Here is a 16,687-nt window from a genome sequence, read left to right on the forward strand (position 1 = left end):
GACGCTACGGCAGAATCGCAGACCATAGTAACTCACAGAGGTGCCTTTAAATGCACTAGACTACAGTTTGAGGTTAGCATCGCCCCAGGCTCTTCCAGAGTACCATGGAGCGCCTCCTACAAGGCCTCCCAGGAGTCGTCCCGTATTTCGACGACATCTTAATTAGTGGCCAAGATGAGACACAGTTAGGAAATAGGGTTATACAAGTTCTAACCAGATTCAGAGAAGCGGGGCTCAAACTCAAACGAGCAAAATGCAAAATAGCGGTTCCATCAGTGGAATTCTTAGGCTACCGAATCGACGGCACAGGCATTCACCCCACAGAAAGCAAAGTCAGGGCCATCCAGAACACGCCCACCCCTAAATTGAAGCCTGAACTGCAGGCCTTCTTGGGGCTTCTTAATTTCTACACCATGTTTTTAAAACACAAAGCCACCATTGAAGAGCCACTGTACAGGCTCCTTGGAAAAAACGTTCCCTGGGTATGGGGCAAACGAGAAGCGGCTGCATTCGATGCAGTAAAGAAACTTTTGTCTGAGGACAGTTTCCTCATTCAATACAATTCAGAACTACCTCTAGTATTGGTGTGTGACACTTCCCCTTTTGGCATAGGTGCAGTTTTAAGCCATAGACTGCTGAACGGGTTAGAGGCGCCCATCGCCTATTACTCTCGCACCTTATCTAGTGCTGAAAGGAACTACAGCCAGCTGGACAGGGAGGCGTTAGTGGCTGTAGCTGGGGTCAAAAAATTTCACGAGTACTTGTTTGGCCGAACTTTTGAACTCATTATGGATCACCAGCCTCTTTTGGGACTTTTGGCTGGAGATAAACCGACCCCGGCTGCTCTTTCTCCCCGGATGACCAGATGGTCCATTTTCTTAGCTGCCTATTCCTACAGACTGTTCCACCGGCCGGGCAGAACTCTGGGACATGCTTATGCCCTCAGCCGATGCCCCTTGCCCGAACTGTTAGACAACCCGACTCTGGAAGCCCCAGTTTTACTCACTGATGTTGTGTCCCCGGGTCCCATTTCTTCAAGCGAGGTGGCAAAGGCTTCTGCCAGGGACTCTGTTTTGCGCACTGTAATGGGCTGGGTAATGCGGGGTTGGCCTACCAAGGTGGACAGTGGGGATTTTCAATTGTACTTTAATAAGAAAAATGAACTGTCTATATTGGGGGGTTGCTTATTGTGGGGAGACAGGGTGGTCATTCCTTCGCGGTTGAGGCACAGGGTTTTAGCAATGCTGCATGAGGGACACCCTGGTATTGTTCTCATGAAAGGCCTAGCTCGTAGTTATGTTTGGTGGCCACATCTCGACCAAGACGTCACTGAGTGGTGGGGAAGTGCAGGCTCTGCCAGGAATCCCGCCCAGATCCTCCTATAGCTCCCGTTCGGAAATGGGAAAAACCAAAGGGACCGTGGGTGAGGATTCACATCGATTTCACTGGCCTGTTCCACGGCCAGAACTTTCTAATCATTGTAGATGCATATTCTAAGTGGCTCGAGATTGCCTTAATGCCATCTACCACTTCTGAGGCCGTAATTAAAGTACTGAGAAAACTGTTTGTAACACATGGGTTGCTGGACACCCTGGTATCTGACAATGGGCCCCAACTCACGGCGACTCAATTTGAGGGCTACCTGGCCGAGTTAGGCATATGACATGCATTATCCGCTCCTTTTCATCCAGCTTCGAATGGCCTTGTAGAGAGATTTGTGAGAACAGCCAAGGAAGCTCTTTCCCAGCTCGATGCAGGGGACTGGCAGGCTAGGATAGATGAGTTCTTAGCTGTACAGCATGCCACCCCATGCCCCACCTCGGGCCACAGCCCAGACGAGCTTTTAATGGGCCGAAAGCTAAGGTGCATTCTTGATCGATTGCATTCCAATTACTCCCCCGATGGCTTCAAGGGGGAAGGGGGAGGACTAAGGCAATTCGAAGTGGGAACACCAGTATTTGCCAGAAACTACACCAACGGGCCATTGTGGGTAGAGGGAACCATTGTAGGAATTACCGGTCCAAAATCATACACAGTCGATATAGGGCATGGTAAAATTTGGAGGAGACATATAGATCAATTGCGTAAACGGTTACAACACGAAAATTCATTTACTGTGAGTCCTAACTACCAAAGTTTTCCTGACACAGCTACCTCAAGCCCGAGTAAGCCGGAATACTTATCTGGCAACCCAGGGTTCCAGCGCCGCCCCAGTCGACACTCCCAGCCGGGGATAGCCACACCTCCGGAGAAATCCAGGAGGTTCCATTGGCGGAGCCGGGAGAGATAGGAGGTCCCTCTGACCGGCTCGACGCCTCACCAACAACTGAACTGCGCAGGTCAACCAGAACTAAGACACGCCCTGGTCACCTGCGTGATTTTGTATGTAAATATGTAAATAGATAGGATAAGTGCCTTCTGGGAATGGAGGGGTGTTATGTATGTATCTATTTTGTGTGGGAAATTCAAATGTTCAGTGAATTCTGATTGGTTCATGGTTGCCTCTGAAAAGTATAAAAAGAGGACTGTTGCCTGTGTTTCTTTGCTGAAGTCTCACCCTGAATTAAAGAGCTGTTGTCACTAGCTTGCTTGTGCCTCTCGTTATTCCCGCGCTACAACAGACTGATTTATAATCTTAGCTGTTTATTACATTTCAAAAAATTACAGGATTTTCCACCACTTTTGAAATTAATAACAGAATTTTGTGTTTTACTGCACAAAATGTAAACTATAGTTAATAATGTCTATCATCAGTGAAGGCATAGAATTCAAATACTGTAACCCAAAATAATAGATATCATGTCATAAGAAAGATCTTTCACATTGTTCAGTTCTGAATAAAGGGATATGATGTGCTAAAGAAACGAATTAATTAATTAATTAATTAATTAATTAATTAATTACCGGTGATTTATAATATGACTATCATCATCTATGTTTCAGTTATGAATTGTCTACATTGCTATACTGATGAGATTCAAAAAAAAAAAAAAGCCACTGTGATCTGTAATACATAATTCAACATATTTTGTATGCATGGTGAAAGCTTGTAATTTTTGTTTTGTTTCCATAGAATAGAATCTCAGATAGAAAAAGTACAAAAGGTTACCCAATTAAAAAGTTATACTTTTATTGTAAAAATGAAGGATTCACATATATTTCTACCATACAAATTCAATAAAGCCAATAATTTGAGGTTTTAATTTATTCTGAATGTCATAAGGTAAGTATAACTCATTTGGTCTTGATTTAGTTTGTTAGGGTCACATCAAGTACATTATATCCCCCAGGCAGCTAAAATTTAACAGCTCCATAAAAATGTCACAATGACAAAAATCTCATAAAGATAGCATAAATTTAATATGAATGACCACTATTCTGGATTTAGCCTCAGGTGATGCTGAAATTGCTTTCTCTTATTAACAGGTTTTGGGTAACCTTACAAAAGAAGCATGTTTAAATAATGGTACAGTATGTTCTAATTTACACAACAAAGTATTTTAAATAACTTAGAATCGATGGGATGATGGTATACTCAGTAGAATATTGTTTGCTCTCTTCTAAAATAGTAGGCAAATAATTAGATCCCTTTGCTATGTTCTGCTGTACAATGTCCACTATTAAAGCAACAATACTAACTAATGGGAACTAAACGTATTTCTTTACAAGCTTGTATTGTGGCCCGCCAGCGGCCTGCGCAGATTGTGGCTGATCCTGACGACGAGGAGGCTAGTGTGATGTCACGCCAGCAGCCTGCGCAGCCGGCGCTCGTGTCGGACAGCGAGGAGGCTGAAGAGGATGTGGGAGAGACTCAGCCAGGGCCTTCAGAACCTCCAGAGGCTCCTTCAAGTGGAGAGAGCGAAGTGGAGGAGCCTCTCCTCAATGCTCGAGCACGCAGGGCTGCCAAAAGGCAGGAGTGGCTACTCAGGAGGAGGAGGTCTCCTCGAGAATAAGGCTTGAGGTTAATTGGCCACTCCCTTAGACTATTTAAGTCACACACCGTTAGTAAGTTTCTTTCTGGAAAAAACTTTTAATTATTATCAGAGCATTTTTTGGAAAAGTCTTATCATATCTTGTTTTCTGGGCTGGTAGCCAACCTTTGCCGGACTTTGGTTTATTCTTGCTACTTAATAAATTTGATAAGGAATTTGGTGTGTGTCAATATCCTTGGGAATCCGGAGCTGGGGCAGAACAGCTTGTCCTATACAGTTTCCACAGCATTTATAGATTTATTTAACTTCAAATTAACATTAAATTAATGTTAAGATTAGACAAAAATTATGAAATATAGATTTTAGAATAAGAAATAGGATTGTATAAATAACAATAATGCTACCAGGAAATTATATAGAAATTGTGATAAAATGATCTTTAGTAATAAATAAAGTGACCTATTTCCACAAGATAAATCTGATAACTTTTACAGAATCAATACAATTAAAAATGTACAATTTATTCAGTTGTTAAATTATAATTTAAAAAAGAGGTCATGATAACTTATATTTAACAAATTAGAAGACAGAATATAGAAGTTCGGACAAGGGAGTATGTGTATTAGTTAAAATGTTGAAAGGCATCATGGAAATCTGGTTCAAGTCACAGACCCTCAGTGGCTGATTTTGGGCCTGTCATTCTCTCTCAGCCAAAATGAAATGTTGTGGAGAAAAGGGGAAGAAAAGGCACTACATACTGCATATATATTTGGTACTGCTTGACTAATCTAATAGCATAAGTCTTCTTTTTCCAGAACAAGGATTAAGAAATCTGGACAGGTTTCTCAATATCCCTTTAGAAATTTTTAAAAAAGTGACACTTTTAATGAGCTACTGTAAGTATAATTTTGAATACTGAATACTGAATACTGAATACTGAAACACCACAGATTACAGTCATTCGCACTATGCTTTTTTACTTAAATTGTGCTGTTTCTTCTGGTAAATTTATTTCTTTAGTTCTCAACAAAGTTATCTGAAAAAGTTTCACTGATATCAGGAATACTAATGTGTATACAATAAGTTCTAGTTGGGATATTGAAGCAAACTATACTTGTGCAATTCTTTATATTCTGTATGAATATAATAATATGTTATTAATAATACCAATATGAATATTAGTAATGCAAATATGAATATGCTCTTTTCTTCTAAATAGTAATGGGAAAAAACTAGATTTATAGTCATGAACAATCTTTACCATAATCCTTTTTTTAACAACTATCTATTCAAAGTGTAGGAAGCTCTCCCCCTCCTAGAAGAATGAAATATTTTGAGAAATATTAAAAAGGCAGGATAAAATATTTCCCCTAAAGGAGAAATAAAAAAAATCTGAAGGGAGGCTGCCCCAAGCAGAAACTGAGGAGGCCAGCTTTTAGAAATGCAGATTTGGTAATCCATTCAGAAAGACTGGATCAAGACAAAAACTCAGATACAGCAACAAATAAAAGGTTGACAAAATTAGCTAAGACAAACACCTAGGATTTGCATTTCCTCTTTTGCCTATAGAGCCAGCTATGACTCCTACATGACCCCCATAGGAATCCAGAAGGTATAAAACCCCACCACTCTAAACTCTATTTTGTCAGCTGTCCCTGAATCACATGTGATTGGTGGCTCTGCTTCATCAATAAAGGGAACCTTTCTTTCCAATCAGCCTCCGTTTTATTTCCAGTGCCTTTCTCCCTGCTTGGAACTGAACCAGACACATTTTCCTTCCAACAAAAGTAAAATCAGTCTGTGGAATAAAATGACTAATTCCACAATCGTAAGTGATTGGACGTAGGAAATGATTGGAAAAATATCAAATTCCTGTTATAAATCAGGATCTAGCCCTATGTGATTTTGTTATGTTAGTGGTATAACACTAACAAATAAATGAATAAATAACATAGGATTGCTGAAGCTCACAAATTTTTCACAAAATAAACCAGCTGTGGTATTGTGTTTGGCACAATGTTCTCATTTTATTAACTCACACCCTCATCTTTACATACAGTATCTGGATTCCTCGATGTATTCCGCATGGAACTGCCTTGGAAAATTACTCAGAAATGACAATTAATTCAGAATACAGCAGCATAGTTAATGCCAGACATTACTCAAAAGGAACATATAATGCTGCTATTATATTTCCTGTAAATTCCTGGATGTTATTCAAAGTGCTGGTTTTAACCTGTAATTTCATATATGGTATCCTTTGATACCTAGAATACTACATTTCCAACTGGATAAGTAGTTACTATTTCCAGGAAAGACTATTTTTTTCCTCATCCATTATGTAAAGAAAGCTGAGAACAGGAAGTACTGCCTTTCTATTATAACACTTGGCCTATAGCTTCATCCCAAAAATCAGATTTGCCTCTTCAATATTTCTGGAAAATGTTAAATATGGAGTTTTTTCAAAGGCATTTAATGTGCAATTTGTCACCATGAATTTTACAAGGGTTGAAAAAAAAGAGATTTATGAAAAGTAGAAGTTACATCCAACTTCACAATTGCTTCTGGATTGGCTTCTGAGATGTGAGACTAGTGTTGTCATCAGCAGCAAAATGTCCTTTTTGTGAATTCTGCTTAATCATTGTTTCAAAGTTTTGATGTTGCTAGGTAACACTTTGAGCTGATAATGGTGACAGATTTAAGGAAATACATGTGGATAATATCTGCTTTGCCAAAATCTGTGACTATGTGCTTTCCTTCCAAAACCGGAGTTTTGAACTTTCTTCCATAGGTGAAGCTTTGTAATGATTTAATAAAGCAATGATTCATTGGCTCATAATGATGACTTCATATTTTAGTAGCTACATATAATCTTCGTTCTTGTACTGTGACAAGAATTACAGGCAAATTTCAAGTTTTGAAGCTTTCATTTCTGCCATTAGCATTTAAGAAACCCATCTTGCAAAATTTTCCAATATTAAAGAAGATCAGTAATATGGCCATAGTTCCCTATCAAATGATTAGCTTGAAAGCAACTTTCCTCTGAGTGATCCATGATTGTCCTTAATCAAGGCATCAACCTTTCTCATGTAAAATTCATTGATTGCTGCCACAGATTGCCCACTTTGTTCTTGATTATACTGGTTTTTTTGGCCCAGTGATACAGTTTTCACATCATAATCATAAACAAACTGCATCTGGTGATGAATTTCATTTGAAGACACTCCTTCAAAAGTTAAAAAAAAAAATCAGTGCTTCTGTGCCTAAAGTGCTCAATGTAGAGATGAGTACTGACTACAGGCTTCCATTTCAGAAACAGTTCACACATTTTCTCAAAGCTTCTCATTCACAGAAGTAAAAGAACAGGTGCTAAATAACAGTGATTCTACTACATTAGTACTGTAATCTGTTGATGATTTACAATAATTGAAGGTGTTCCTTCTTATTCAATTCTCATACTATTTTTTATTTTTTTTAATTGTTCCTTATGCGGTGATGCCAAGTGTAATTATATTTTATTATAAAATGTTTATGTTTTATTTAACTTCTTAAATAAACTTTATTTTGTAAATAGTCATAACTCTGGGAATTATACATGTGATTTTTAAAAGTTGCCCTTTCACCTCAAAGTGCTGGTAATTTATAATATAATTTATACCCTAACTCACCAACTCAATGTACTGTGGGAAGGCCCTCCCAAAGAATGAAATATTTTGATAAATATTAAAAAAAGACAGAATATTATATTTCCCTAAAGGAGAAATAGTGAAACATGTTTTAGAGGCAGAAAGCAGCCTCCCGTCTTTCTTAATAGCCCACAGCAGATGCTAGCACTTAAGAAAATAAAGAGCTTATTGAAAGAGGAAACCAACTATCTAGAGAGCTCTATTCATAAGCAAAGCAAATACTACAGACAGAAATCTATTCAAGACAGGATATTTCAAAACTCCTTTCAGCAAGGTTTGACAAAGGCAGAATGGTAATATTAGAAAGCAGCCCTCACCCAAGAGCCAACACAGGACGAAAGCCATTAGCCACAATAAGAGTTGCCCAACACCCTTTCAGAATACAAACCCCTTCGTTGCACCACCCCCAGAACAGATCAAACTTCAAAGTCACAGAAACCTATAAAGATCGATCCACTCATTCAATGATTTGTTCAGCTGACGCAGAACTGCATGCTGTCTTTGTGTGTGGTTCAGCTTCATCAATAAACCAACTTTCCAATCAGCCTCCATGTTGTTTCCAGCGTCTTTCTCCCAGCTTGGAATTGAACCAGATGGAGTTTCCTTCCAATAGTAGACAATATTGCTATTATGTTAGATGCTGTGATAGGGAGTGTGTTCTGACCCAGCTCCCCAAACACAACAAACCCTCTGTATTTAAATTAATGATTCCTTTATTAGGAGTGCCAATAGCACCAACAAAAAGTTTTTCTCTCAATGCAGGCTAACAAGTATGTCTGGCAGGGAGATAAATAGTTGTCTGCCACATCTATTCATCTCCACCCCTGCCTTTTATCCCCAGAACTAGGGTGGGGCTTCACTAGCAGTGCATGGCTCTTCCATCCCAAGGATCGGCCCATAGATTTCCACTGCTCTCCTCTCCTCTGCCTTCTACACATCTGCACTTCAAGCACTGGACCCAGCTGTTCCTCCTCCTTCTCATCAGCCACTTCCAGGCTGGGATCTGTTGACTCTCCATCTGAGGGCTGATGGATGGCCCAGGCTCCACCTCTGTCTCTCTCTCTGACAGCTCCATTCCCTCTTTCCCCTTGGAGCTTTCAGATTGCCTTGATTCTAACCCTGACTCCCATGCCTCCTACTCATCTGATTCGGCTGATGGAGTGGTGGGATTCTGCCAGTTCTAGGGGGTTCGGCCGAACCCTTTGTTAAATTGCTGGCTCGCCCTGCCCCTTGCCCCGCCCCTCCGCACCACTATTTATTGCCAATAAATAGTGGTGGGCGAGGGGCGGGCGAGCCAGCAATTTAACAAATGGTTCGGTGTTTTTTTGTAATTTTATTGACCCGTGGAGCTTCAGCATAGGCTAATTAGTCCTTGCTTAGATCGGCTCCCGAGTCTCAGCTGATTTGCTCTCAGCTGTTTTGCTCACGGCTCTGCTGCTTGCTTGCAAAGAGTGCTGATTTTTTTCCCCCTAGCTATACTGAAAAACGAAACAGAAAGTAAAGCATGCTGTTGGCTTTGCACGTTGGAAAATTAGACAGGCAGATTTCTTTTCTTTTTCCTCACCAAAAAAGGTAGGTGCAAACAATGGGAAATTTAGGGAAAAAGAGGAGAGTTCAAGATTTTAAAACACAAAAGAAAAAAAGCTCTATTTAACTAGGGAATTGTAATAATTGAGATACTATTAATTGTATATTGTGTTGAAAGCAGAAATGGTTAAGTTGTGGTTTGGAGGAATATATGGGGAAAATTATTTGGTTTATTATTATTGGTAAATATAATTAATTGATTTGTAAGAAATTGGATTGCATGGAAATAATTGGAATATTCATGTTCATATTGATTAATATACAAAAAAGATAGTTATATAACTAATTGATTTATATTAAAATGTTGAATTTATATTAAACAACTGTAATATTACATAATTAACCAATGTGAGGATGGATATAAAAATAGATGACAATGGGAAGGGGTATAATATAAAATAGAAGGGAAAAATTGAATTTGATTAAGATTAGAGATGAAGATGATATTGGTTTTTTACAAAAATAGATGAGGAATAAATATGGCAAAAAGGAAATATAGAAATTGTAAATTTAATTGAAATGACTAAACACTGTTTAAATTTGTGAACCGGCCAAATACTCTGTTCAAAGAAAATACATTGTATGTTTGTATGTGTGTTTCTAATTATTGTTATTTATTCATATTTGTTCTCTTTTATTCTTCAAAGTTTAACAATTCATTCTTTATCTTAATATCTTTATATTTGTTTGGGGTTGGCTTTCTTCCCTTTCATCTTTTTTATTGTACAGCAATCTTTCTCCTCAAACCTACCACCTCTCTCTTTTCTTTCCTTCATACTTTCTCTTCCTCCCCTTCTTCTTCTCCTCCCTATTTCCTCTTCCTTTCTCCTTCTCCTCCTCTCTTCCTCCCTCTCTTACCCTCACTCCTACTCTAATTTCCCTTCCCTTCTTTCATCCCTCTCTATTGCTGTATCCTTTTATGCATATGGACTACTCAGAGGGCTGAAAAAGTTATTTTTGACTGGTCCTTACACTTTTGACCAGTCCTTGAACATACGACTGTCCTCACATTTTACGTTTTTGCCCTATCTTGTCACCATAATGAAGAGAAGCAGTTGTGAAATGAGTGACACGGTTGTTAAAAATGCCGCAACAGGCATAAATGTGAGGATGGTCAAAAGTGCGAGGACCAGTAAGAAATGACTTTTTTCAGCCCTCTGTAGTCCCTATGCAGATAGCCACGCCCACCGGTCACATGACCATCTAGCCACACCCACCCAGTCACATGACCAGCTAGCCACGCCCACCCGGTCACATGACCACCAAGCCACACCCCCAACTAAGCCACGCCCACAGAACCGGTTGTTAAAAAAATTGAATCACACCACTGGCCACAACAGAGTGATTCTGGAGACATGTAGAAGAGTTGCAGAGTAGACATCAATTATAAAGAGCAGCTGAAGATACAGAAGGATGTGGACATGGCAATTAGTTTCTTAGACTATAATTTTTTGGACTGTAAGGGCAAGACAAATAAATGTATATTAAGAGTTGCAAGATTCTGTTAACATAACTTTACAATAAAGTTAGAGCTTGTAATTTTGTACATCACCTGTAGGTTTTCAAAAACATCTATGTATTGCCTTGAAATACACAAATATTTGAATATAGTCTCCCAAATTTTTGAACTGGATTCATTTGAAACTACGTTGATAATTGTGTTTGTTCATTTCTTCTATTATTTACAAAAGTTACAAAATTATCATTTGCAATTAAATTTATAATTGTCTAAACTTCTATATTTTCCAATTTCCATGTATTTAACCATTTTCCATATTTATGGTGAATTATCAAAGAATAGGAAGAAAGGAAATGAGACAGGATGTTTCTATCTGCTCCAAAAGCCTGAACATAATTTTAAACAAGAATTTACTGTTTATTTCATACTATTGATATAAATTTATACTGTTTTAATTAATAGTGTCTAATAATTCAGTCAATTCATATTTATTAAATATTTCTTGAGTTATAATAGTATAAATTGCTTTTTAGTTGAAATATATCAAAATAATGTTTCACATTTGATTATAGCATTATGGGTTTTCTTTTCTTTTCTTTTTTCTTTTCTTGCAAGTGATGCTGGTAGGAACTGTATTGTTAAAAAGCATGGATATATGCTTTTCAAGAACTTAAATTAGTACTGTGGGCATTAGAATAGAGAAAAAAATCTTCTGTGTGCACTTAAACATGCAGCTGTCTTATCTGTGCCCCAGCTTACAGTGGCTATATGTCATCAAGATTTGTCATTGCCAGCCTTTACAAGAGGTCTCTGCAAGAAGTAGCTACCTGCTTTATCCTTGTCACCACATAAGCCTTCCACCTTTCTAAAACTCAACTTCCAATCTTTTCCCAAATTCCACAAAGCCTTCCACAGGCATTAAGCAGTTAATGTTTTAGAAGGGGCGCTTGTAAAGTAGGAAAACCGGGTCCAGCCATGATCACTGAAGGACCCTCTTTGTTCATAGTATTGTAGAAGAGAAATTGTGCTTGCAAATGTATCCAGTTGAAATAAAAGGCAGACACATTCCTTCTTTGATGTAGAACCAGTGAGGAGAGGCTCCTCAGTTGTCAGAGCATTTTGGTGATTTACACTTTAAAGGTCAGAGAGACAAGGATGACCATATTGTTCTATCAACAAGAGATAAGTTGAATCTATGCTTCAGTAATCTACATGAAGAATTATGAATGTTGGCAGAGAATAAAATGAAACAGAAATTAGGAAGTGTCAATTAAAAATGACAAATGTATATGACCATATGAATTGCTGAGTTAACAGAATCCTTTGTTTGAAGCTGTATAAAGTTGGACTCTCATGTTCATTATTTTGCTCAGATTCTTTAGGTAGCAATACCTGTCTGAATCTTATTGCAATAATAAAGCTGACTCTGTCTGCCCAAAGGAATGTCTCTTAATTTCCTCCTTCCATAACACTTGAGGGAATAAAAAGCAGAGAAAGCGGGAAACTCAATGGGAGTATTTAACTTGCTTAACAAAAGCAATACAGATAACCCCTCTCCCTCTGCAGTATGCATGAGTATGCATGTACTTCTCCCTAAAAAGTTTCTTTAATCATCAAAATATCCAAGCCTGTTGAGTTCTGTGGGGAATAAGCACAAGTCATCTATTAAAGAAGACATCCTTTTTTGCAAGCCTCTTCCTACCAAAACTATGGGAACAGAAATATTTAGTCTGATTAATTCATTTATGAAAGAATATAAAATATCTTGGCATTTGTATTGCAGTATATTAACCAATGGAGCAGCAGCTTTGCTCATGTTAAGTGCTGTGGGCCACATAAAAAAACAGATCCACATATGAGGCATAACCACTGCTATCTTTATCTTCCAGTGAAATACATGCCACAAGAATTGAAGGTTGTATTTAACAATGCAGCTGAAAATAAAATTTTATAAAAGTAAAATTATTGTGTGAAGAAAAAGGGATAACACAGGCTACAGCATACCAAAGTTAAGAAAACTCTTGTTGAAAACAGCTACTTCAGTTCTATAAAGTTCAAGAAAATATACTCCTATTTAAATTGGAATATTCTTTTCAATTGGCACAGAATTAAGTGACAAATGTTGAATACATAAACTGGCATGGCATACTTGGCTATTCTTATATGAATAATATTCATGTTTTATTGCAAAGTATACATGAAGCTAGATTCAAACTTTAATATAAAATAGATGCAGTTCAAGTAAAACCCACATTTTGGAATTAGTGTGTTTCTAAAACCAATCTTGTACTTAATATAATTTTTTTTTCACTATCTGTTTTTTTTTTTAAATTAACAAATGACATTTCCATCAATAAAAATGTCAAAGCCTTGATAATACAACACCTGTCTGATTTGCATGCCAAACTGAAGGAATATTTTCCCACTCTAATAGAAGTATTTGATTTGGTTCAGAATACTTTTATTTCATATACAGCATCTGAATTGCCATTAAAAAGAAAGGAACGACTTCTAACTATTTCAACTCATTTCATATTACAAACATCACTTGCTTTTCCAGAAACTGTAAATTTGTCAGTAGAGCTTTTAAAACAATATTTTGAAATTATCAATGGCAGAGAATATTTATAGCCCAGGAGTGAACTGGGTCACTCAGCTTGGTTGTTTTCTTTCTGGATGAAAAAATAGGTGTTTCTGAGAAATGTTAGAAGAGCATGTCATGATTTTTGGATAGCATAATTTTTGGATAATTATGTTATGATAAGGTTAACATTAATTTTGATTTAAAACATCATTTTATTAGGCATGCCATATTGAGAACATGGAATAGATATAAAACTAGTATCTGCCCCAAAACATTTATATGGATCTCAGCATTAGAAGCATTTTATCATGACAAACTGAAGGTAACTGCAAATGATTAATGTACTAGGAATCATTGGAAAATCATCAATGATAATGTAGAATTAAATCAAGAGAGCAACCAATGGCAGAAACATATACCGTATTTTTCACACTATAAGACACACTCTCCTCCCCCAAAAAGTGGGTGAAAATGTCTGTGCATCTTATAGAGTGAATGTTGCTGAAGCCCCGTCCACCTGCCGCTCCCGCCCTTTGACCATTTTTGACTTCCATGGACCCCATTTTTGCCCTCCTTGTGCCCCATTTTCAGCCTCTCCATGCCCCATTTTCAAGGCTCTGCACATCCCACTTTAAGCCCATTCCAGGTGGCGGGGATCACTGCCACTTGCCACCACTCGCCATCACTTTAGCCAGAAATCGGTGGCAACAGCGATTGGTGGTGGCGATCGGTGGTAGCGGCAATCCCTGCTTCCTGGAATGGTCCGAAAATGAGGCGTTCGGATGCTGAAATTGGGCCACACGGAGGGCAAAAATGGGGTGCGTGGAGGCCAAAAACAGGGCGTATGGAGGTGGTGATAGGCAGCGGCAATCCCTGCAGCCTGGAACAGCTGATCGGTGGTAGTCTGGAAAGCCGATACAACCGCTAATCAGCTGTTCATGCTAAATCAGGCTGCAATAACCTGCTGAAGCTGACCAGGCTGTTTGCTGTTTGCTGCAAGGACGCTAACCAGATGAATACCAGTGGATGATGGGAGGTAGAGGCAGATTTTTTTTCTTATTTTCCTCCCCAAAAGCTAGGTGCGTCTTATGGTCCAGAGTGTCTTATACACCAAAAAATATGGCAGTTCTCTATGGTTTCCCCATTTATTATCAAAAAGATTTAAAATGGATTAAAAATTTATGTTGTGGATTAAAGTAAGATGGAATTTGAGAATGATCAACATGTAATTGTTAAAATATAAAAATGTTTATGGAAATTTGAAACAGTGGAAGAATAGGTTAAAATATATGAAAATGTAAGAATTTTGGTGATAATATACAGATGAATCAATGGGAAACTATGTGCTTAAAAGTATAAAATGCATAAACTGTATAAAATGCTATGGTTTTAAAGAAAAATTTTAGAAAATGATGTATTATTGGTATATAGAAATTATAAAGTATAATTTTATACTGTATAAAATTTCCAACAAATTTGTATGTTGGAAATTTAAACAACTTGAAGGGTCATTTTATGAACATGTAAAAAATAAATATTGAATTCAAATACAAACATTGATACAGAGAATTGTAGAGCTTAATATTCCAGAACTTTTCCTTTTAGAATTGATAAATATATAGAAAAAGCAATGGGAGATTATTTCAGTACATTATTATGGAGGCTAGAATGCTATATGCACAAAGATGGAGAGATTCAACTTTACCTATTATGGAGGAATGGTTGGTGAAATTGACATAAAATACTGAAATAGAACAATTGATTTTTTTGATTAGAAAAAGACAATTCCTGGAAATTCTTCAGTGACTTTTTGGATTTTTTGTGTGAGATAGAAGATAATTTTGTAATTCATGGTTTAATTATTAGAAAAAATAGTTCATAGAAAGAAGGGAATTGTAATGAAATTAGAGATAATAGTTTGATTAGAACTGTATGTATATCTGCCAAGAGGGATATTGAAATCTATTTATGCTACCTTTTGTTTTCTTTTTGTTGTTGGATCCATAGCTTATTATAATATGAAAAAAGAAAGAAAAGAAAAGAAAAGAAAAGAAAAGAAAAATCATTCATATGAAAAACACTTCAGAGGGCTTTTTTATTTCACTGTTGATCCTGTGGCTCATAAAAAACCATTAGAAGTAAATGTGCAGTCTTTTCATAAGAAAAAAGTGAACAGAAGAGAGATTAATAAACAAGATAAAAGAGCAGCTAATGGGAGACTATATTGATTAAACATTAAAGGCCCAGATGAAATGCTGTTTGCTGATCCCTCAATAAAAGTCCAAATTACTTTGTGAATTTTATACTGAACTATCCAATAGATGCAAGAAAAGTACAGTGATAAACATATTATTGCAAGCAAGACTTTCGTTTTCAAGACAACGAATGTTTAAAGTATCTGAATGATCTACAAAACTTCTATTTATTTTAACTCTCCCACTGTTGTTAATTATATAGCAATATAATTTTATGCAAATATTTATTATTCATTTTATTCTGAACATGTATTTCTAGATAATACAATTTCCCAAGTTACATCAATTAAAAGAATGAATATAATAAACCAAAGGAGACAGCCATAGAAAAAAAATATTTTAAATTCCAGACACTGTAAACCATCAGTTAAGTAAAATTAGATAAAGTAAACATCATTTCAAAACATGCTATATAATCATTGTTATATTTAGTATTCAGGCAGTACAAATCAAATCCAAAGAAGTCTGCTTTGACTGCGGTCACTTCAGAAAAAAAGAAAGAAAATTGATGTGTAGCCCTTATCTCAGTTTATTTATTTATTTATTAAATTTTTATACCGCCCCCTCTCCCGAATGACTCGGGGTGGTGAACAGCCAAGATTAAAAAACATATAATATAAACATTAAAATACAGTTAAAAGAAAATTAAATCCAAAATGGCTCCCCAATTTAAAACGCCTTACCCATAACCCTATAATTAAAACAAATTTAAAATTGCCACATGTAAACGGGGGAAGATTTAGGCCAGGCCGGCTTGATGAAATAGATGAGTCTTAAGCGCGCGGCGGAAGGTGCACAGATCCGGGATCCTCCGTATCTCTGGGGGGAGCTTGTTCCAGATCGTAGGTGCCCCCACAGAGAAGGCTCTCCCCCGAGGGGCCAACAGCCGACATTGTTTGGCCGACGGCACCTGGAGGAGCCCCTCTCTATGGGAGCGTATTGGCCGGTGGGAGGCTATTGGTGGTAGCAGGCGGTCCCGTAAATAACCAGGTCCTAAGCCATGGAGCGCTTTAAAGGTGATAACCAGAACCTTGAAGCGCACCCAGAAGACCACCGGGAGCCAGTGCAGCTCGCGCAGGAGAGGTGTTACATGAGAACTCCACGTTGCTCCCATAACCACCCGCGCGGCCGCACTCTGAGCCAGTTGGAGCCTCCGAGTGCACCTCAAGGGGAGCCCCATGTAG

The sequence above is a fragment of the Pantherophis guttatus genome, chromosome 8, assembly GCF_059756535.1.
Source record: "Pantherophis guttatus breed Tessera chromosome 8, ASM5975653v1, whole genome shotgun sequence".
Classification (NCBI taxonomy): Eukaryota; Metazoa; Chordata; class Lepidosauria; order Squamata; family Colubridae; genus Pantherophis; species Pantherophis guttatus.